Raw genomic sequence first — 22559 nt, 5'->3', positions numbered from 1 at the left:
AATGACATGTGTGTGTGTATATATATATATATATATGTATTCTATGTGTCTATATCTATTCTTTCTTTCTTTCTTAAACCTGTCAGTGTGAGCTTACTGTATAGCGCACTGAATTGCCGGCTTTTCTAAAAGACACCGGGTGCGTATTTCTCGCAAGTCACATGTGTGGTCCGTGTGTAATCCGTATTTGTAGCGCACCCATAGACTTGCATTGGCGTATTACGGGCGTAGTAAGCTGACAATCGCAGCATGCTGCGATTGGCACGGACCGTAGAATACGCCCTAGAAATATATGGCTGTTGGGAGCAAACCCATAGAGAATAATTTGTCTGTGTGTAATGCGTGCTTTAACGCCTCTCACTCGTCCGTATTCCTCGCCAGTGTGACCCTGGCCTAACAATCTTCTCTGATTCTTGCGATTTGGCCGTGTTTTTTATGCATTTATTTGATGCATTTTTGGTGCAGATATGAAGTAGCTTTTTAATGTTTCTTTTTTGTATAGAGAAGCTTTGATTGTGAATTTAGAAACACAACTGCATTTTTTTCATGTTTTTTCTAGGCTCCCCATTGAAGCGTATAGCGGGAAAATGCATCAAAAAAAGTACAGTTGAACACTATCTTTAACCCCTTTCTAACATTAGATGTAATAATCCATCCATATGCCCTGGACCTATTTGACTGGGGATGGATTATTACGTCTGCGTGATTGCCCACACACACGGGTGGTGTGCGGGAGATCGCCGCCGGGTGTCAGCTAATTCTGACAGCTGACACTCGGCACTAAGTGCCAGGAGCGGTCACAGACCACTACCGGCACTTTAACCCCCGAAATGATGGGATCGCAGCATTCTGGGAGCCGGCAGAAGACTGACAGCCCCTCTGCCTTTGGATCGGAGAACCCGCGGAGTGACACGGGGTCCTGAACGTTGCCATGTGACCCGATGTCATCATGACGACATCCAGGTCACCAGACCTAGAAAACTTGCTGATCATGCCCAGTGCATGATCAGCAAGTTTGTCTATCAGTGCAGAGCTGAAAATTTCTACAGCAAGGCGATGATGCTGCATCCACATCCTATAGAAGGGATCAGCCTGCAAAAAAATGATAGTCCCATAGTAGTTTTTAAATTATTGAATAAATATTGTTTTTAACCATTTGAGATATTGTGCTTCCTTTATTTTAAATTAATATTATATATATATATTTTTTATGAATATTTTTTATGGGTTTATATAGAAGCGATCAGCCTGTAAAAAACTGATAGTCCCATAGTGGAACCACTAGTTAACCCCTTTAGTGAACATCACAAAAAAATAAAAAGCAAGGCAAAAAACAATGCCTTATCGTCATACTGCCAAACAAAAAGTGGAACAAAACGCGATAAAAAAGGCGAATAAATAAACATGGTACCGCTGAAAATGTCATCTTGTCCAGCAAAAAACAAACAGCTCCATTAGCAGAAAAATAAAAAAAGTTATAGCTCTCAGAATAAAGTGATGCAAACATAATTTATTTTTCTATAAACTACTTTTTATTGTACAAATGCGCCAAAACACAAAAAACTATATAAATTAGGTATCTGTAATCATACTGACCCAAAGAATAAAACTGCCTTATCAATTTTACCATACACGGCACAGCATAAACCCCCATCCTTTAAAAGAAATTCCTGAATTGCTGGCTTTTCCTCATTCTGACTCCTAAAAATTGGAGTAGAAAGCGATCAAAAAATGTCATGTGCCCAAAACGGTACCAATAAAAATGTCAACTTGTCCCGCAAAAAACAAGGCCTCACAAGACTCTGTGGGCCAAAATATGGAAAAATTATAGCTCTAAAAATACGGTGATGCAAAAACTATTTTTTGCAATAAAAAGAGTCTTTTAATGTGTGACAGATGCCAAACATAAAAACCCGATATAAATCTGGCATCGCTGTAATGGCACCAACCCGAAGAATAAAGTCGCCTAATCACTTATACTGCACGAGAAACAACGTATAAAATAAATAAAACCAATTCTTCATATGCTGTTTTTCATTCTGCTTCTCAAAGATCTCAGTAATGTTTGGCGCACATTTATCCTGCGCTCTGTGCTGAGCGCTTATATTGAGCTATCCATGTAAATCTCTGAAATACATGAATCAGACAGAACCCCTGGCAAAAGATTCCCTATAATGAGGCAGATGGAGGTGGATTGCCCCGCAGGACCGGGGTTTACTCGGTACCGGGCCTTTCAAGTTCTTTGAAGGGGGAAAGTATGTCACGTGGTGATGGTGACCCGGTCCGTGGCCCTGGGTGTCCAATAAAGCAGATGGAAGTTCAGATGAGGGGGAAGATGGTAGGATAAATAGTAGGGAAAGGGGAATCGTGACGCCATCCGTGGTACTCGGCTAGGATAGCCGACGCTGTGATGCAGACCCTCTGGGATGATGATTTAGCAGCTAAGATGGTGAAGCTCTCCACGGGTAGAGCTGTGTCCCAGGACAGTTGAGCCGGTGACGGTGATGGTGTTTGCAGTGAGAGGCAGGCAGTTGTAAAATAACTCAAAGGACATGGTTGGGTGCAGTTTCTGGGTTTTTACTCACAAGTTTCGTGTACACGTTGGTCCACTTAGTGCTGCGTCCTCCGAGGGAGGGGTCCAGCAAACTCCCAGGCAGATTGGGTACACCTTTCAGGACTCCTCCTTGTGTCTTCTCTCAAGGCCGTGTCTCTGCGCTGAATTCTCCTGACTTTCCTTGCCCTGCGCCTTCACAAGTAGTGCCCCCCAGCTGGTAGCCACGGATCTCCTCAGGCGATGTGGGTCAGGCCCCGAGGTCCATTACTCAAACCGCTGCCTTTTGGAGGGTGCTTGTGGCAGAGGCACTTAAAATTACCTCAGCCTCCGGCTTCCTAGCTGAGTTCTATAATCCTCCACTAGTTTCAGGGGCCGGCTCCCCCACTTCGGCCAGATCCTTCCCTTCCGGGATGCGGGCCCTACGGGTGGCCAGTCGCACTATCAGTGCCCCTAGGACCCCTTCTTCCTAGTCCAGGAGCGTGGACAAGATGTTTCTCTCTTTTCCACCCACAGTCCTCTACAGCAATCCTGCTCTCTCGCTGGTCCTGTCACCGACGCACTACTCTCTGGAAAGATCTATTTACCTCAGACTAGCTCCACCCACCAACTGTCACCTTTCTCTTTCTGGATGCCCACAATCACTCCACTACCTAAGCTCTTCCCACTCTACCTACCTTCCACACTAACTCCCCAACACCCTTTCCTAGCCAGTCTGGGATGAGGCCATCCTCCCGAGAGGTACACCCAGATGCCCTGACTAAACTACTGTGTGTTGGGTGTGAGTGTTAGGAGTCCTGGGTGGTGATCCCTCCTTACCTGAGGGAGGGATACCACACCTCTGGATGAGGTGCAGTACCTCTGAGGTGACCGGACCATCAGGGGCGCCACATACCATCCTCGTTAAACACAGCATGTCCGCGGGCTGGAACAGAGCAAAAACAGATGTTAAGGAAACAGACAAAATTTTTGGATATGCATATCAACATATATAACAGTCAAACATGTAAACCAGTAGCTCTTCTTCCCTTTATGGGAGGCATCTCTCTTCAACGTTACAAATAATTACTATTTGATAAATATATACCTTAAAAATACATAGTAATAAAATACTATATATTCAATAGAAATAGCTGTATTAAATATTAAAGAACCAATACCAACATATAGACATTCATACGATTCATTTGCTAATTTATATAGCCCCTGCATGAAAATATAAACGGAATAAAACATTTTCGTCACAGTTCAGTTCATCCCTGACCGGGGTATTTTCTTTTGGTGCAAAGCGGGGGACCAACTGTAAACCCCCAATGTAGGCCTTGGGCGGGCTACATGGCACGGTTGATCTGTACTTTGTACCATGTTTTCGGCCTCGCCAAACGGGTTTTTGTTCTGTGGTCGTTTAAAAACACTTTCCTAGGGTTTGACTTAAAACCAAGATGGAGTACCTTAAGAAGTGCTAACTATTTACACTAAAAGTTTTGGATTATTCACCATTCATAACCTCACCGTCTTTCTAAAGAACCAGAAAACAAACCTAACCAGGTAAACACATTATTTCTTCAATGAACTACAACACAGTCCTAACCAGGTAAACTTTAAGCATTTATTTCACATTTTTACTCTGACTTCTTCTTCCAGGGTTGCCCCTGACATTCAACTACTCCCTGGCTGGGACAGTTCTGTATGGAGAACTACACCAGTGATCACTAGCTGTTCTGGGTGTACCACTGAGGTTTGGGTAGCCCGATCACACACTATATTATAATGTGCCCATCCAGGTGTAGGGGCTGCGGGGACAGGAAGGGGACCTATCAGGGGATCCTCAGACCCGATGACTGGATCAGCTGCAGATGCAGTATTTGGTGGTTTGACCTGCTCTGACTCCGATCCTCCTACCATGGTCAGAGACAGATCCTGGAGCTGGCTGCTCAGCTCCTCTGCATAGATGGTTTTATTCTCTGCACTCAGGCAATTGCCTCCTTCTGCATACCTTGCTGCTGCCATGTTTATTGCTCTGTCTCCTGTGTTCTTCCTGCTCACCACTGACATCTTCTGGGGGCTGGCTTTCCTCAGCTCTTTATGCCTATGAAAGTAATGCAGGAGGTGGGTCTTTCCTCCTGACAGGCACCTTGGCATCACATGCTGATGTTGGTGGTGGGCGGGCATCATCCTTGCACTCACTCTCTGGCCCCGCCCACCTCAACTCATTCCTCTCAGCAAGCTCCTGCTTGCTGTAATTTGACAAGCCCACACAGCCTGTGACGTAGCTACTTAACCAGCACTCAGTAACAGTGACGCAGTAAACAATGGCACAGTGAGGCGATGATTTAACAGCCTTACAAATTCACTATTACTCAATACAGATAATCCTTTTACCAATACTACAAAATCTCTTTTACACAGTATAGTAAATTTCTGGCACACTATACATTAAGGCTTCTGGCACTCAGTATGTTACAGTCTCTGGCACACAGTACTCAGCTTTGCTAGGCTCTTGGCACCCAACTTTGCCGAGCTCCAAGTACCCAGCTTTGCTGAGCTCAATGATCCTGTTCATCGTGACGCCAAAATGAAACGTCCCGCAGGGATGGGGGAACTCGGTACCGGGCCTTTCAGGCTCTTTTAAGGGGGACGTGTCACAGTGGTGATGGTGACCCGGTCCGTGGCCCTGGGTGTCCAATAAAGAAGATGGAAGTTCAAATGAGGGGGAAGATGGTAGGATAAATATTAGATAAAGGGCTGTGAACGTTGGGGTGCAGAGAAATGAGAGAAGGACACAGAGAGGTGCAGTTTCTTTACCTTTTACTTGAAAGTGGTTGTAGTACCACATACAGGTGGTGGAATGAGTCCGGCTTGCCTGGAGGCATTCATGGGATCCTGTTATGATGAGTCACCGAAGGAGGAAAAAACAAAATACCAGCTAAGTCCAGAAAAACCAGAGAGGTTGGCAGCTATCGGATTGAACCTATCCACAACAACTAGCAGTAGCCGTGGGGGGCTCCCACGGTGCCCTACACCCCTCGACCACAGCCGGAGAGCTACATAGCCTAAAGACAGAAAGGGGAAAAACTAAACTGCCCCAGAGCAGACCCCAAAGCAATAGGCAGCCCCCAACATATAATGACGGTGAAGCAAGATGAAAACAGTAACACAGATAGAAAGATAGGTTGAGCAAATGATGGGGCCCAAGCTAACTACATAGGACAGGATAGGAAAGCTGCTGTCTGCCATCCGCAAAAACCCTATTAAAATGAGCCAACCGACTGATAGGAAAAACAGGCCCTGAAGTCGCTAGGCTTCAAAAGACTATATCAGCACTCAGGTATATTCTGAAGACAGAGCAAAAGATCAACAGATCGGAGACAAAAATGGAATTCAGCTCACCCCCGGCCGGGGATGGCAGAACTCCCAAAAAACAAGGCAAAACAAAACAAGACTGAAGAGTACAAAGCAGAGCAGAAAGACTTAGCTTTGAGACGCAGGAATCAGACTGGTCTCCAAGAATCCAGCAGGAAAATCACCAGCCAGGAAGAAGGGTGTCAGCAGTCTTATATCCAGTCCTCAATTCCAGCCACCCAGTTATCATCTAGCTGCCCAGGTGTTTGGTAATCAGTCTCACTACCTTCCTTCACCAGAGGAGGAAGTTCATCAGACCTCAATGGTGAAGGGAAAAATGAACTCACAACAGTATCTCCCCCTTGAGGAGGGGTCACCGAACCTTCATCCATGCCACCAGGGCGATCCGGGTGAGCCCGATGAAAGGCACGCACCAATCTTTCGGCATGAATATCAGAGGCAGAGACCCAGGAATTATCCTCCTGACCATAACCCTTCCACTTAACCAAATACTGGAGTCTCCGTCTAGCCAGACGGGAATCCAGTATCTTATCTACCTCATATTCCATGTTACCTTCAACCAATATAGGGTCAGGAGGTGCCACCACAGGAACTACTGGTTCAACAAACCTCTTCAACAAGGACTTATGAAACACATTATGAATTTTAAATGTGACAGGAAGAGCCAACCGAAAAGAGACCGGATTAATAATCTTCAAAATCTCGTAAGGTCCAATAAATCTAGGCTTAAACTTAGGAGAAGCCACCTTCATAGCGATTTTTTTTGATGACAACCAAACCATATCACCCACCTTAAACTGGGGACCAACGGTCCTACGCCGGTTGGAAAACCGCTGGGCCTTTTCCTGGGAGAGAGACAACTTATCCACTACTTGGTCCCAGATCTGGTGCATTCTCTCCACCACAGTGTCAACACCTGGGCAGGCAGAAGGCTCCACCTGCCCTGAAGAAAATCGAGGGTGAAAACCAAAGTTACAAAAAAAAGGTGACATCAAAGTGGCAGAACTAGCTCTATTATTTAAAGCAAATTCGGCCAAGGGCAAAAATGAAACCCAATCATCCTGATCGGCAGAAATAAAACATCTCAAATACGACTCCAAAGTCTGGTTTGTTCTCTCCGTCTGCCCATTGGTCTGAGGGTGAAACGCAGAGGAGAAGGACAACTGAATTCCCAGCTTGGAACAGAAAGTCCTCCAAAATCTAGACACAAACTGAACTCCTCTGTCAGATACAATGTTCTCAGGAATCCCGTGCAAGCGAACCACCTGTTGCAAAAACAAGGGCACCAACTCAGAGGAAGATGGCAACTTAGGGAGTGGTACAAGATGGACCATCTTAGAGAATCTATCACAAATCACCCAAATAACAGTCATTCTCTGAGAGACAGGCATATCAGAGATAAAATCCATTGAAATATGGGTCCATGGCCTCCTGGGCACCGGCAAAGGCATCAACAATCCACTAGAACAAGGTTTAGACCGGGAGAAAGTCCCACAGGACTGCACAAAATTCCTGACATCACGAGACAAGGCGGGCCACCAAAAAGACCGACTCACCAGATCTCTAGTACCAAAAATACCTGGATGACCAGCCAACGCAGAGCAATGAACTTCAGACATCACTCTCTTCCTCCACTGGTCAGGAACATACAACTTTCCCCTGGGACAACGCTCAGGTTTGTCCTCCTGAAACTCTTCCAGAGCACGTCTCAAATCAGGCGAGATGGCAGAAAGAACTACCCCCTCGCCCAAGATGGCAGCAGGCTTAGTCACAACAGGAAAATCAGCAAGGAAACTCCTAGAGAGGGCGTCTGCCTTGACATTCTTAGTGCCCGGAAGAAAAGAGACCACAAAATCAAAACGTGTGAAAAACAAGGCCCACCTAGCCTGTCTAGGATTCAAGCGCTTGGCCGACTCCAGGTAAATCAAATTCTTGTGGTCAGTAAGGACTACCACTTGGTGTTTGGCTCCCTCCAACCAATGTCTCCACTCCTCAAATGCCCATTTCATGGCTAACAGTTCCCGATTCCCCACATCATAGTTACGTTCGGATGGGGAGAACTTTCGGGAAAAGAAAGCACAAGGATTTATTTTAGATGTCACAGGATCTTTTTGGGACAACACCGCTCCTGCACCAATCTCAGAAGCGTCCACCTCCACCTGAAACGGGAGTGAGACATCAGGTTGCCGCAAAATCGGAGCAGAAGTGAATCTTCGCTTCAGCTCCTGAAAGGAAGAAACAGCCTCCGGAGACCAATTCAGCACATCAGCACCCTTCCTAGTCAAATCCATCAATGGCTTGGCAATACCAGAAAAATTGGCTATAAATTGGCTATAAATTTCCGATAAAAATTAGCAAAACCCAAAAACTTCTGGAGGGTCTTCAAAGAAGTGGGCTGAACCCAATCATAAATGGCCAGTACCTTGGCCGGGTCCATTTCAATAGTTGACGGAGACAAAATAAATCCCAAAAATGAAACCCTCTGTACCCCAAAAAGGCATTTCGATCCCTTGACATACAGGGAATTCTCCCTCAAAATCCGGAACACAGTCCGAACATGTTCCACATGAGAGTCCCAATTCTTGGAGAAGATCAAAATATCATCCAGATAGATAATCAAAAATTTATCCACAAAGTCTCGGAATATATCGTTCATGAAGCACTGGAAGACAGAAGGGGCATTAGTGAGCCCAAAAGGCATCACCAGGTACTCAAAATGTCCCTCCGGAGTATTAAACGCCATCTTCCATTCATCCCCATGCTTAATGCGAATAAGATTATACGCCCCCCTGAGGTCAAGCTTGGTAAACCAGCAAGCACCTTTAACTCTGGAGAATAGATCAGAAATCAGGGGTAACGGATACTGATATTTAACAGTAATTTTGTTGAGGGCACGATAGTCAATACAAGGCCTTAATGAACCATCCTTTTTAGCCACGAAAAAAAAACCAGCACCTAAGGGTGAAGAGGATGGTCTAATATGACCCTTCTCCAATGCCTCCTTAATATAGGATCGCATAGCCTCGTGCTCGGGTACAGATAAATTGAAAAGCCGACCCTTGGGGAATTTACACCTCGGGTTCAGCTGAATTGCACAATCATAACTCCTATGAGGAGGCAAAGACGCAGATTCATTTTCACTAAATACATCATAAAAGTCAGCCAAATAGTCAGGAACATCATGCGACTGGGGAGAGGTGGAGAAAACAGAAGCATCACTAAGGGCACACCGACAACCCCAACTCACCACAGACAAAAATTTCCAATCCAGAACTGGATTATGGATTTGCAACCAGGGGAACCCCAGAACAATGGTATCATGCAAATTATGCAACACCAAAAATCTGCAATTTCCTTGATGGTCTGGGGCGACCCGCATTACCACCTGGGTCCAGAACTGAGGTTTATTCTTCGCCAAAGGAGTAGCATCAATACCCCTCAAAGGGATAGGCGTCCGCAGAGGTGTCATAGGAAATCCACAACGTTTAGCAAAATCCAAGTCCATCAGGTTCAGAGCTGCTCCTGAATCCACAAAAGCCTTGGCGGAAAATGTGGACAGGGAGCAGATCAGAGTAATTGCAAGAAGAAACTTAGGTTGAACACCACCCACAGAAAACGTGTGTGCACAACGTTTCTCTCGTTTAGGGCAGACAGAAATAATATGCGAGGCATCTCCACAAAAAAAACACAGCTTATTACGCCTTCTGAACTCCTGACGTTGCACCCTAGACAAAACTCTATCACATTGCGTAGGTTCAGACATTTGTTCAACAGGTGGCAACATCTCTCATGTAGTTTTGCGTTCACGTAAACGCCGATCCACCTGAATGGCTAATGACATAGAATCGTCAAGACCAGAGGGAACAGGAAATCCCACCATAGTATCTTTTACAGTTTCTGACAAACCCTTCCGAAAGAGGGCTGCCAAGGCACCATCATTCCAGGTAGTAAGGACCGCCCACTTTCGGAATTTTTGACAGTACAACTCTGCCGAATCCCCGACCCTGGCTTAATGCCAACAGGGTATTTTCAGCCTGATCAATAGCATTAGGTTCATCATACAACAACCCCAAGGCTTGAAAAAATGCGTTCACATTATTCAGAATAGGATCATCAGGTTTAAATAAAAACGCCCAATCCTGGGGATCGCCGCACAGCAAAGAGATGACAATTTTAACCTGCTGCGCGGAGTTCCCCGACGAGTTAGGCTTCAAGGCAAAAAATAATTTACAATTATTCTTGAAATTCAAGAATTTAGACCGATCCCCAAAAAACACATCAGGAGGAGGAATCTTTGGTTCAGCAGCATGTGAATGAGCAAGATAGGCGGAAATTCCCCACACTTCAGCAGCGAGCTGCTCCACACGATCAGACAATTGCTTCATCTCCATTGAGAGAAAAATTCCCCCTACGGCCTCAGAGATATAGAGGAAAAAATATGCACACAAAAAAAAAAAAAATTCTGACACTTTTTTTTTTCCTTTTCCCTTTTTTTTCTTTTTTTTTTTTTACAATTCTCTCCTGCTATTGAGTACCCTTGGATCTGCGGTATGGCTGGTGATTCTGTTATGAGTCACCGAAGGAGGAAAAAACAAAATACCATCTAAGTCCAGAAAAACCAGAGAGGTTGGCAGCTATCGGATTGCAGACCCCTGAACCTATCCAGAACAACTAGCAGTAGCCGTGGGGAGCTCCCACGGTGCCCTAGACCCCTCGACCACAGCCGGAGAGCTACATAGCCTAAAGACAGAAAGGGGAAAAACTAAACTGCCCCAGAGCAGACCCCAAAGCAATAGGCAGCCCCCAACATATAATGACGGTGAAGCAAGATGAAAACAGTAACACAGATAGAAAGATAGGTTGAGCAAATGATGGGGCCCAAGCTAACTACATAGGACAGGATAGGAAAGCTGCTGTCTGCCATCTGCAAAAACCCTACCAAAATGAGCCAACCGACTGATAGGAAAAACAGGCCCTGAAGTCGCTAGGCTTCAAAAGACTATATCAGCACTCAGGTATATTCTGAAGACAGAGTAAAAGATCAACAGATCAGAGACAAAAATGGAATTCAGCTCACCCCCGGCCGGGGATGGCAGAACTCCCAAAAAAACAAGGCAAAACAAAAACAAAACTGAAGAGTACAAAGCAGAGCAGAAAAACTTAGCTTTGAGACGCAGGAATCAGACTGGTCTCCAAGAATCCAGCAGGAAAATCACCAGCCAGGAAGAAGGGTGTCGGCAGCCTTATATCCAGTCCTCAATTCCAGCCACCCAGTTATCATATAGCTGCCCAGGTGTTTGGTAATCAGTCTCACTACCTTCCTTCACCAGAGGAGGGAGTTCATCAGACCTCAATGGTGAAGGGAAAAATGAACTCACAACAGGATCCACCTTGCCAGGTGGGGTTTTTGGACCTTCCTTCTGCGCTTTGTGTGTGGGTCTCTGCTGTTTACAACTATGCTGCGACCCTCAATTGCGTGATGATTTCACTAACCTGTACGGCTGTCAGCATGAGCCTATTCCACGGGTACCATCCTTTTCACCGTCGGCCCCGGGCTCCTTATCTGCTGCCGTGCACTCAGCTGTTCAATGTCACACAGGAATTTACAATTCCCTGTCCTTTCAGATTCGGGGGCAGGACATACAGCTCATGTCCACCCAGGACTCTGACGTCCCTTTTCTCCCTATTAGCGCTTCACTCTGGGGTCTTCTATATGCAGTATTTTAGCTTCCCCAGAGCCTCTCCATCTCTGCTCGTGTCCTTTCCCTCTTCATAGATCAGCTGCCCCTCTTGAACTCTTCTCAGGTCAGCTCCCTCTCCTGAACTGACAGGATCTTCCAGAAAGATCTTTTTACCTCACATTTAACTGCCTTGTCATTTCTCCTCACAGCTCACAGCTGCTCTCGTTTCCATGACAACTTCCTCAGCTCACCTCTAGCTGACTCACCAACCCCCTCTGCTGGCCAGAATTTATAAGGCATTTCTCTTTTCTGACCTGCAGCAGGAATTGTGATTTAATCTCTGTTACTTGGCATGGGGGTCTCCTTTCTGCCTCCAAGCATGACTTCACCTCTTAGAGGGAGGCAATGTCACTGTGACAACCGTTCTCTGGGGTGTCACAGAGGCACTGTAGATGCAATATCACCTGTGATCCAGCGGTGTCCATCTTTTAGGACTGCATAAAAGTGCCGTTGGCCACAGTTTTGTGCACTTCTGAAAAGGACACCGCTGAACAGAGGCCAGACGGAGTCCAAAGTAACTCTGCAACTCTGCTGCCTCATTATAGTGAATGGATCCTTCAGGGGTTTCCTCTAAATCACGTCACTTGGAGAGTTAGATGGAAACTCCAAAGTAAGTACTCAGAGTAGAGCGCCAGATAAATGTAATCCCAAACGTTATGCAAATTGTTCCCAATAAAAGTTGCAACTCAATCCACAGAAAAGCAAGCCCTCACTCAGGTCTGTCATCTGTTAATGGAAATATAGAGGGCTTCCATGTTACTGGCAGCACAGAGGCTCTGGAAAAGTGAAATGGCTCCTCAATCGCCAAAAGAAATTCAGCAAATTCTGTGCTCCCAAGTCTAAATGCCCCCTCCTTTCTGAGCCCCACAGTGTACCTAAACAACATATTGCGTCCACGTTTGGCATTCTGAAGTAGTAAGAGTTTGCCTAACTTATGGGTGCATGCCTCAAGAAACACTGGTTGGTCAAAAGGTACTGGTGACTGCAACATACTGGTCACTACAGTGTACTGGTCACTACAACGGCACTTTGCAATTTTCACTCGGCAACATTCATTGCTGCTTATTTCTGGAAAATACCCATGGAGTCACAATTGTCACTACACCTGTAGATAAAATCCTCAAGGGGTATAATTCCCAAAGTATGGTCACTTGAGAAGGGATTTTGCTCTTCTAGCAATTAGGTTCTCTGTATATGGAGTCCGCAATCTATTCTAGGAAAATCTGCTGTTCAAGAGGCAAATAGTGCTCCACTCATCACGAGTCTCTCCAAATGGCTAAGTAGTATTGCACAGCTACATATGGGGTACTGCCACATTCAGTAGAAATTGTGGGTCAAATTTATGTGCCATGTTTACCAACTTCTTGTGTGAAAATGTAAAATGAGGGGCAAAAAAAAATTTTGATGGTAAAAATGTAGATATTTTGTCTTCGCTTTCCAATGGTATAAAATTCTGTGGTAACAATATGATCACTGCACCCCTAGATAAATTAATTGAGAGGTGTAGTTTGTAAAATGGGGTCACTTATGGGGTATCTGCTGTTGTGATACCTTATGGGCTCTCGCATTGGGTCATGGCACCTGCAAACTATAATAGTAAAATCTGGCGCTCCTCACCTTCTGAGCTTTGCACTGTGCCTGAAAAATATTTCCCGATTACATGTAGGGTATTGGCGCACTCAGGAGAAAAATGGACCTCAGTTTGTTGTAAAAAAATTTCCGATTAGCCCTTAGAAAAAGAAAAACTTGGGGCTAAAACGACATTTTAGTGGTAAAAATGTAATTTATTCTTTCTTCACCGCTCAGTGGTATAAAACTATGTGAGGCACATGTGGTGTCAATATGATCATTGCACCCCTAGATGAATTCATTGGGAAGTGTAGCTTGTAAAATGAATTCACATATAGGAGTTTCTTTTGTTCTGGCACCTCTCAGGGGCTCAGGGACTCTGCCAATTTGAAATAGCACCCTCAAACTATTCCAGCAAAATCTGAACTCCAATATGGCGCCTCTTCCCTTCTGAGCTTTGCACTGTGCCTCAAAGGTAGTATTCCCCCACATATGGGGAATCAGCATAATCAGGAGAAATTGCACAACAAATTGTATAGTTTAATTTCTCCTGTTACCCTTATGAATATGCAAAATTTGGGGCTAAAATAACATTTTTGTGATCTTATTATTTTCACGGCTCAATGTTCTAAACTTCTGTAAAGCAACTGGGATTTGAAGGTCACCATGTATCTAAATATATTTCTTGAGGGGTCTAGTTTCCAAAATGGGGTCACTTGTGGGGGGTTTCCACTATTTAGGCACATCAGAGGCTCTCCAAATACTCTCCCGGTGCCTGTGCACTGTAGGACTCTGTCCTGCCTTCAACAGTGCAGAGCAGTGCAGCTGCACTGGAGCCATGACAGGCAGCAAAGAAGAGGACGGCATCGTTTGAAGATGGGAGGCGCCAGACCGGACTGCGACACCCATCGGACCGGACCGCCCCCCCAGGTGAGTATAATCTAACTTGTTTTTCTTATCTTTCAGGTTACATCGGGGGCTTATCTACAGCATTACAGAAAAATGGGTGACAGATTCCCTTTAAAAGTTCTTTTTCACATTCCAAAAATTCCTGTGAAGCACCTGAAGGGTTAATAAACTTCTTGAATGTGATTGTTTTGAGCACATTGAGGGGTGCAGTTATTAGAATGGTGTCACTTTAGGGTATCGTCTATCATACAGACCCCTCAAAGTGACTTCAAATGTGATGTGGTCCCAAAAAGAAATAGTGTTGTAAAAATGAGAAATTGCTGGTCAACTTTTAACCCTTATAACTTCCTAACAAAAAGAAAAATTTGGTTCCAAAATTGTGCCAATATAAAGTCGACATGTGGGAAATGTTACTTATTAGGGCTCATACCCATTTGTGAGAAAAAAACAATGAAAAAACGGACGAGTGCATTACGAGTGTCATGCAATTTCTGTGCAATTTTTAAACGGAACATCCGTATGACATGCGTATGCAATCCGTATGCAATGCGATTTTAACATGACCTTTTACATACAACAGTTCTCTGTCCTTTACACAGAAAATATTCTTCAAAATAGTGTGTCTGTAAAGTCATGGTGAACTTTTGACCAGTCACAGGAAAGTATACAGTATACAATAACAAAGTCCATTAAGGTCATGTAGGGCGGGCGGGAACATAAACAATTCTTCAGCTGCTCAGCAGTGTGCTCGACAATTACACCTAAGTAAGACTACAATTCATAAGGTGTTAAATACTGCAAAACGTCTCTGATTTATGGGGTACAATTTGTTTGGATGTGTATAGGGCAAGAAATGGAGCCCACCTCGAACTGCACTGAATATGTATGGAATCGGGAGAGATTTTCTTTTATTTGGAGCAGATTTCACATTTCTATCGTTTTTTGTTGCTTTCCAGTGACTGGTCAAAAGTGCACCATGACTTTACGGACACACTGTATATATATGTATATAGTATATAAATATATATATTATACAGTATGTGTATACAGTTCCCCTTGGAACTTTTCAACCTTTTCCCACAGATCATGCTTTAAACATAAAGATACCAAATGTAAATTTTTGGTGAAGAATCAACAACATCTGGAACACAACTGTGAAGTTGAACGAAATTTATTGGTTAGTTTAAATTTTTGTGGAAAGTCAAAAACTGAAAAGTGGGGCATGCAATATTATTCAGCTCCTTTACTTTCAATGCAGCAAACTCACTCCAGAAGTTCATTGTGGATCTTTGAATGATCCAATGTTGTCCTAAATGACTAATGATGATAAATATCCACCCGTGTGTAATCAAGTCTCCGTATAAATGTACCTGCTCTGTGATTGTCTCAGCGTTCTGTTTGAAACACAGAGAGCATCATGAAGACCAAGGAACACAACAGGCAGGTCTGTGATACTGTTGTGGAGAAGTTTAAAGCCGGTTTTGGATACAAAGTGATTTCTAAAACTTTAAACATCCCAAGGAGCACTGTGCAAGCGATCATATTGAAATGGAAGGAGTATCATACCACTGCAAATTTACCAAGACCCGGCCGTCCCTTTAAACTTTCATCTCAAACAAGGAGAAGACTGATCAGAGATGCAGCCAAGAGGCCCATGATCACTCTGGATGAACTGTAGAGATCTACAGCTGAGGTGGGACAGTCTTTCCATAGGATAACATCCAGTCATGCACTGCACAAATCTGGCCTTTATGGAAGAGTGGCAAGAAGAAAGCCATTTTTCAAAGAAATCCATAAAAAGTGTCATTTAACATTTGTAACAAGCCACCTGGGAGACACACCAAACATTTGGAAGAAGGTGCTCTGGTCAGATGAAACCAAAATCAAACGATATGTTTAGCGTAAAGGCAACACAGCTCATCACCCTGAACAGACCATCCCCACTGTCAAACATGGTGGTGGCAGCATCATAGTTTGGGCCTGCTTTTCTTCAGCAGGGACAGGGAAGATGGTTTAAATTGATGGGATGATGTATGGAGCCAAATACAGGACCATTCTTGAAGAAAACCTATTGGAGTCTGCAAAAGACCTGAGACTGTGACTGAGATTAGTCTTCCAACAAGACAATGATCCCAAACATAAAGCAAAATCTACAATGGAATGGTTCACAAATAAACGTATCCAGGTGTTAGAAAGGCCAAGTCAAAGTCCAGACGTGAATCCAATCGAGAATCTGTGGAAAAAGCTGAAAACTGCTGTTCACAAACGATCTCCATCAAACCTCACTGAGCTCGAGCTGTTTGCCAAGGAAGAATGGGCAAGAATTTCAGTCTCTCGATGTACAAAACTGATAGAGACATACCCCAGTCGACTTGCAGCTGTAATCGCAGCAAAAGGTGGCGCAACAGAGTATTAAGTTAAAGGGGCCGAATAATATTGCACACCCCACTTTTCAGTTTTTGAATTTCCACAAAAAATTAAAATAACCAATAAATTTTGTTCAACTTCACATTCACAATTGTGTCCCACTTGTTGATTCTTCACCAAAAATTTACATTTGGTATCTTTATGTTTGAAGCATGATATGTGGGAAAAGGTTGAAAAGCTCCAGGGAGCCGAATACTTTCGCAAGGCACTGTGTGTGTATATATATATATATATATATAGCTCTGGCAAAAAATAAGAGACCACTGCACAGTTTTATAAATATAAGCTTCTCTACATGTCTGACAGCCATTCCATTCCAGTGTCAGTTGAATTCCAACCAGAGTACACCTCATTCTACTTAATGTGCTTCTGATTAGGTGATCACCTGAACTAAGTCTTATTTAATGAAGGAAAGTATAAAAAACCCTGCTGTTGTGTTCACAATCCTCTTGCAATAGGACAAGCTTGATGGCAAAACAAGTGCTAGTAATATCCCAAAAGTACTAGGAATGAAAAAATAGCTTTTTACCTTGCCAAAGGAGTTGAAAAGTCTTCAGTTAGGAAAAGAAGGGCTCAATTCTGGCTTTAATAGCAGAGGAATACAGTGAGCGTCATGTTGCCTCCATCCTTAAAATTTCTAAGATGGCAGTCCATTACAACAAGGTCAAGCAGCAGACATTTGGGACAACAAAGCTACAGACTGGCAGAGGGCGAAAACGACTCTCCACTGACTGGGATGACCGTCATCTTATTTGAATGTCACTCAGCAACCGCAGGATGACATCAAGTGACCTACAAAAGGAATGGGAAATGGCAGCTGGGGTGAAGTGCATGGCAAGAACAGTTCGTAGCAGGCTCCTAGAGGCAGGGCTCAAGTCTTGTAAAGCTAGAAAAAAGCCTTTCATCAACGAGAAGCAAAGAAGAGCCAGGCTGAAGTTTGCCCAAGACCATAAGGATTAGACCATAGAGGACTGGAGTAAGATAATCTTCTCTGACGAGTTTAATTTTCAGCTTTGCCCAACACCTGGTCTTCTAATGGTTAGACGGAGACCTGGAGAAGCGTACAAGCCACAGTGTCTTGCACCCACTGTGAAATTTGGTGGAGGATCGGTGATGATCTGGGGATGCTTCAGCAAGGCTGCAATTGGGCAGGTTAATCTTTGCGAAGGACGTATGAATCAATCAGTATTCAAAGTTATCCTGGAAAAACAATTGATTCCTTCTGCTCAGGACACCCATTGACTTGCATTGGCAAGTCTCATCCGAGATGCTGCGATTTTTTTTCTCCAGCCGATTTCAGCTGAGAAAAAAAAATCGCAGGTTACATGTCACCCATTGAATTACTTTGGTCCGAGTGCAATCTGATTTTTTATCGGATTGCACTCATCTGTATTTCTCGCAAGTATGAGCCCTTACTGTAAATATTTTGTGTGACATATCTCTGTGATTTAAGGACATGAAAATTCAAAGATGGAAAATAACGAAATTTTCAAAATTTTTCCAAATTTCCGCTTTTTTCACAAATAAGTGCAAGTCATATCAAAGACAGTCTACCACTATCATGAAGTACAATATGTCATGAAAAAATGTTCTCAAAATCACCGGGATCCGTTGAAGCGTTCCAGTGTTATTACGTCATAAAGGGACAGTGGTCAGAATTGTAAAAATTTGCCTGGTCATTAATGTGTAAACCACCCTCGGGGGTAAAGGGGTTAAATGCATAATGTGAATAGATTTTCCTGAAATCACTTCCACTTTGCTTGGACAGTTAAAAATTTAGTAACATTATGCCTCTGTGCCCCTACTTAGCAATATTCCTCGTCTATGTCCCCACTTACCAGTCTCTCCCATGTGACAGTCCTGTTATATTTATAGCAAGAATAAAATTCCATGAAACTCACCTTACCCTGTTTGGTGAGGTCTCCTTTTTTCTTGATCCCTGCCGTCTGCACTTAGCACAGACATCATAGTAACGTCAATACATAGTGCTGCTTATGTCGAGCATAGACATCTATAGACAAATCTACAGGGTCACATACAGTAATGGCTGCCTGCTGCACTATAGGCGGTGCCTTACTTGACACTTTCCTAGGGGCACATCTCCCACCTACCCTACTATAAATGCCTAAGGCTAGTGGCACGCTAGCGTTACAGGGCGCAGCGCACGGCCGCCGCTAAGCTCTGCCCCTGGCAGCGCCCCCACCAGTCATCTACTCCTCTGATAGCATGACGCTGCATGCGATCAGCGTACCCTATATTTAGCGTTGGGTACGCCGATCGTGCGCTGGTACACTTTTGCCAGCACTTTCGCCCTGTTGGCGCTGCGCCGAGTGCACAAAAACTCGTCTGGGGGCAGAGCTTAGCAGTGGCCCTGCGCTGCACCTCCGAACGCTAGTCTGAAAGTAGCCTAAGGCTAAGACCTATATCAATCACCAGACAGGACAGTTTTTTACCAGTGTTAAAATGGAGCAGTGGTGGAGCTTTATCATTACTGCTCCATTAATTCTCTAAGCGATTGCTGGAGTTATCTAAATGCTAGTACTCCACTGTTGCATTAATCAAATGGAGGATCTCAGCCGTTGGACTGAAAATCCACGTTAATGAAACCTATCAGAAACGTTAAGCATGCCTAAATCATTAATAAGACCATATAGCCCTTTAAGAGATAAGTACAAGTATAGCCAAAGTGCTGTTTTAATGATGAGAAATTGTATTTTGAAGTGCACTGGGGCATCCTGATGCACTTACAGCTTCTTAGCCTCCGCTGTGTTAGCGAACTAGCAGCACCCTCTCCTTGCTGAATGACAGGTAATTGACCAGTGAACCTGAGCAAATGGTCTGTCAATCAGCCAGGCAAGGGTGTTGCTAGTTCAAAAATACAGCAGAGGCTAAGAAGCTGTAAGTGCACCATCACTCCCCAATGAACTTCCAGACTGAACTTCAAAATACTAGTTCTTTCTGCTGAAGCAGCACTTTGGGATCATAAAGAGATCAACTGGCTTATCTTTTAAAGGGATATATGGTCATATTAATGGCTGTGGGTTAAAGTATCTGACTGGCTCCTTTAAAAATAATTTTATTTTGCTTAGTTCTGTTCTATATCCCAGACACTTATTGGCCATTGTACGTAATAAATTCTGACTCTAAATGATTAAATATGTTGACATAATATGATAATACATTTGCATTAATTCTTATTCACATAAAGACATATGAGCTCTCCCAATGCAGACACCATAGTCTATTACCAGTGGATCTGATTTATCTTCTATAGCAAAGGCGGCATAGGTTAATTGATGATAAGTACAAAGCTATGCGCTGTATTATGTCAGCATTAAATGAGATAAATGAATATATCGCTGCTTAATCCCATCTGACCTCAGAAAGCAGTAAACAGGACTATCAATCAATGTCTTGACTCTAAAATCGGGTAGTTATTAATCTTGGCAGGAGGATTGGCATGTGCACAGAATCTCCCTGCTGTTGCGGCTGCTGAAACCCTGAGAAATGGTTGCTACTTTTCCAGAACTACTTGTCACAGGAGTAATTGTGTATTTATTGGATGTACTCTTACAGACTGCAGTCAAGAAGACCAAATGTTCCAGGCTGTTCAGCCATTGCTCTAACCAATCTCTGAAATACTCTGAAAGCAAACATGGCAGTTCACTTTGCATGCAGACAAAAGAAAGAGATTAAAGTAAGGTAAATAACTCTTAAAGGGGTTGTCCCCTGTCAGAAAAGTTGCCCCTATATGCACAGCTTGTTGTAAAAAAAAAAGAAACTGAGCACTACATACATTCCTTGGCACCTACCGCAGTGTCTCTGTAACAGGATATATTATGTCCTTGCTTTCTTGCTTGCCCTGGTACCGTATGCTCTGTTTGATGTAATATTTTATTGCTGACTTGTGCGTAAAATCTCCCATGTTGTATGTATTTCCTGTTGCTGCTATGTATATATTTACTAATGTAAGTGTTTAGTAAGTAGGGACAGTGTAGTATCCATTTATAGCCACAAGATGGGGTACATTATAATTCTAGGTATAGCAGTGTACATACTATGGTAGGAAATTTGCATAGGAGTTTCACAGAGTAAGTAGTTAACATAGGAGGGGTCAGCTGCAGCTAAGAGAGGGAGAACTTCCTCATAGGAGTCAGACTGGTTATGGGGTCTAAACCACTTACATGGGCATAAGTGCCCAGGACTATAGCACGGACTTAAGTGTCCAGAATTGTATCAGTGACCACACAACGTTATGATAAGTGAGGAGCCCAGCCATCTGCAGTAACAAGCCAGGAAAGCGGTAAGAAAGAACTGCAGTGGGCTACAGCAGTGTGGTGCTGAAGCAGAAGGAAAGGCCAGGAGAGTACAGGGACGCAGGAGACTCCATGATGTGGCAACTTATCTCATGGGCTGATGCCCTCACATCCGGAGTGAAACGACTGAGGGAATCCCCAATTGCAGTGAGTGTAAGCATAGAGGGTGTTGCGTTACCATTAAATGTACTGGAGGCCAAAGGAAGTACCACAGGAGAATCTATGACAGTACAGAAGGGGCAGGTCTCTTGCCATGTGGCAACTGACTTCGGGTACAGATGATCTGATGTCTGGGGCGAAACAGACAGAGGAGTGTCTAACCGTGGCAGAGCCAAACAGGGAGGACGCTGAGGAACTGTATGGTATGGTCCGACCCGGGAACGTGCTGTGTGACAGTGAGAGAAGTACAGGGAAAGAGGAAGAAATATGTAGTGTTGAACATGTGAATAATTCTATGAAATACTTGGATACGCTGAGAAATGAAAACAGTAAAGTTGTTTAGTTTCAAGTTGAAATGGACTGTGTCTCAATCCATGCAAAATCGTTTGCAGATAGCCTTCAGTGGCATAAAAGAGATCTTAATGTTGCTGGACCTGAAGTCACAGATATGCTGACTAATGGACACTATATTTATGTGAGGGGAGGCCAGGGTGTGATGGAGTGGGAGTCCTCAGCCACGACTGCCACCCTGGCCCGACCTTAGATCTCCGCAACTGATATCCACCGCATATCACATATAAGGTTTGAGGGTCACTTGGGTAATAGTGATCACAAAATAATAAGTTTTCATGTATCCTTTAATAAGATGTGTAGTAGAGGGGTTACAAGGACACTAAACTTCAGGAAGGCAAATTTCCAAAGGATGAGAGATGATCTTAGGCTAGGTTCACACTTGCCGATGGGCGAGCTGCGGACGTCTGTCGTCTTCCTCCGTGAAGTTCCGCCCACTGCAGCACCTCCTCCGGTCAGCTCCTCTTATGTTCGCATACTTATGCATATGGCCTGCGTACCCTATCTTTAACATTGGGTATGCAGGACATGCGGATGTATGCGGATGCCTCCGCATGCTTCGTTTTGACGATGCGGCGACTGCATAAAATGCCAACATGATGCATTTGACGCGGGTCGCCACATCGCCCAGTGTTAAAGATAGGGTACGCAGGCCGCATGCAGAAGTATGCGGACGTAGGCGGAGCTGACCGGAGGAGGTTCGCAGATGTCCGCAGCTCGCCCATCGACAAATGTGAAGCCGACCTTAGTGCAATAAACTGGGATGATATCCTGAGTCATAAAAGTACACAAAGAAAATGGGAGCAGTTTATTAGCAACCTGAACATGACCTGTCCACAGTACATACCCTATGAGAATAAACATGCTAGAAACAGGAGGAAACCACTATGGCTAATCTTTAAAGATTCCATAATAACAGGGTCTGTACCACAGGTCTGGTGTATAGCAAATGTGGTGCCAAATGTAAGGACATGCTAGCTGTGTCTCCAGAGGGTAAGGGGGGCACTGCACAAGGAACATATTCCAGCCAGGAGGCGCGGGGACACCACAACATGCGATGTGCACTGGAGCAGGACCTCGCGGGACATGTGACTGCCGAGGAAGCAGATGGGGGGCACAGTCAACCCACATGAGCGGCCAGGAGATGACTGTCAGGGATGTGCCGGGGACGTA

The sequence above is a fragment of the Dendrobates tinctorius genome, unplaced genomic scaffold (assembly GCF_039654945.1).
Source record: "Dendrobates tinctorius isolate UK_male_01 unplaced genomic scaffold, ASM3965494v1 ptg000022l, whole genome shotgun sequence".
Classification (NCBI taxonomy): Eukaryota; Metazoa; Chordata; class Amphibia; order Anura; family Dendrobatidae; genus Dendrobates; species Dendrobates tinctorius.
The sequence above is the reverse complement of the archived record's forward strand: the minus strand, read 5'-3'. Positions refer to the sequence as shown.